This window comes from Pinus tabuliformis, chromosome 7 (genome assembly GCF_031772625.1).
Source record: "Pinus tabuliformis cultivar Carrire ecotype Pingquan chromosome 7, CPIR1, whole genome shotgun sequence".
Lineage (NCBI taxonomy): Eukaryota > Viridiplantae > Streptophyta > Pinopsida > Pinales > Pinaceae > Pinus > Pinus tabuliformis.
In genome coordinates, this window is record NC_142293.1 from 2004122033 (window position 1) to 2004124666 (window position 2634).

A 2634-nucleotide genomic window follows, 5' to 3' on the forward strand; every position below is an offset into this window, starting at 1 on the left:
TCGATTTTTAATGAGCTGAAGTGACAAGTGCTCAGATGGACCTTTTCCGTTAAGGAGTCTAAAAAGGAACGAAAGAGACTACTATGGAAATCTAGGCAGAGGGATTACCAAACCAATCGCAAAACTGCAGAGGACTTTTTACGGTACGACAGTCAATCTTCCCGAATGCTGTGTTCAGTGCATTGCGATCGATAGGGCGACAGACACGGCTTCCTATGGATAAAGGATTAAGCCTATTGTGGTCTCCCAAAATTTACTCGACGGTACATGGGAGCACAAGTCTGTACTGGCACTTATCGTCTCAAAGTGGAGGAATCACCCAACCAACAGTGAAAACAACAGTTACCAGGCTTTACGACGCCAGAATACGTCTCTAGCCTAGACTTCTAGATGTTGTACATTAGGTTTCAAAGCGTTGTTAGATTCATTAAATTTATTTTATAGTTGATCTTGCTTAAGAAATTTTCCTTTCACGTTCACTGCGTGATGTAGATGTAAAATTCCTAAAATGCAATCTAATATGATAAATAGTCGTTTTATCTTCTTTGTGCAATGAAAATCCTAGCTACTAAGGAAAGAGAGATGGCGTTCTTTCAACAAAGAGCAAAGAGCACACACTATATGCACTGTCATAAATCAAACAAACAAACAGTCTAAATGCAAATGCACATGCATGTATTTGTTTTCAACCTTCTTAATGTGTAAATGATAAAAAGAAAGCTAATGCGCAAATCTAAATTATTTTCAAAGTGACAATTACTAACAAGTTTCTTTTCAAAACAAAATGAGGACAATGACAACACTTTGCGATTTGGAATTGAAAACTTGATTTCGACACTAGAAAAACTACTAATTCAGATCAAATACCATAGTGACAAGGTAATCGACTATCAAGAGCAATCAAAATCTCTTCTATGACTGAAAACGACACTTGCGACACTTTCAAATCAAGAAACGACAGTACAATTACATTACTTCTTTGTAAATGAAACTGAAAATGACTCAAAAAATAAATAAAAACATTTACAGTTCTTTGCACAATGGAGGTGGAATAATAGCAAGGAAAGGGGTTTCAAACAGAGGTGTACTAACTACAGGCAGCAAAACTCTTAAATAGATCTGAAAAGAGTGAACACGGAAACCAAAATTTAGGAACAATGCCTAGTCTGATCAGTGCACCTGTAACACAGTGAAACTGAAATGCAATGCACCTACTACACTCGGGAAGTGCACTGAATTTGAGATTCACAGAACAGGCAGTGCGCTGGACCAGAGACGAGACTTTGATTGGGTTCCGGGTCAGAGTTTGTAGTTCAGTCCAGGGATTTTGGCCGAGCAAGTGGTAATTAGTAAATCAATCACAGGGGTGGATCTAAGAAGGTTACTAGAGCCACCACAAGGGCAATTAGGGAGCTTGTAAATCAATTTTTTAAAACATAAACAAAACCTGAAGATTGATTGAAGCAGCTTTGATCTACTTTGCACTTGCATAGCAAATGCAGTTCGAAGGCTAGCTAGCTTGACTTCAGGCTCCATCTGTAAGTTTATAAAGTAAACAAATGTAGATGAACAAACAATCTACTCACTCCCCAGCGGTGTCACCATTTTGTTACCGGGAATAGTGTCTATGCAGAACTGCTAATCCCACTAAGGCTGGTAGCTACCTTAGAAACAAACAAAGTAAAACTACTTTCGTTTTCCTTTATGAAAGATAGATGAGAGAAGAATAAAAGAGACCAACCTCTATCTTGCACTCAGTTCTTTTTTTGATTCCTCTCTCTTCTGATAGTCTTTTGCTACTTGCTTTCTTGTATACCCAGCTTCACAGAGTACCTGTAGAATCAAAGCAGCATAACACTATACGAGAACATGGATCTATTATCATAAACAATATAGGATCAGATGTATATTAGCCACAAAAATGCATAAAACATCAATCGCACAAGTGTATGGAGGAAAACTAGAATAGTTTTATTAATAATCAAGAAAGAGCCAAGAGAATTACAACCAATTGTTCTGACCCAACATCATCCTCTCAGAAAGTAAGCCTTTCTTCACCTCATGAAAATCTTAGATCACCCAACACTATGATGTTGCCTCAAGAAACCAACAGCAATTCCTTACAAGATGCAAAATTCCAGCCTCTGGATCTCTGGGATGAGGGATCCATATATAGATGTCTGCAAGGGGGATGAGTCAGCTTATGATTTGATTAGTGTCTTCCCTCTGATAGTTTTTTATTCCACTTGGAGATTGATGATCTCTTACTCATCCCTGGTCGAATTCAGATAGGCAAGTGTCACTGGAGAAGTTTCTAGAAGATTCCATGCTTCTCCACCTTGCGGATTGACCCTACCATTTGTCCCTTCTCGCCCATCGTACCCCATAGAAGGGATTTTTGAAATGCAACGCACCTACTACATGTATTTAGGTGGGATGCAACGCACTTTGCCTATGGAGCAGGTGAAATGATCCAATTTTGACCAGTTCTGAGTAGTTTTTCATGGAGAACTTCTGGGAGATGTTGTAATCAGTTGACCTTGTTATTTTAGGGGTTGGAACAACACCTTTAGGGACTTATGAGCCCTTGGTTTATGGACATTTTATGCTTGGGGTTGTAGTGCCCAAAAATGT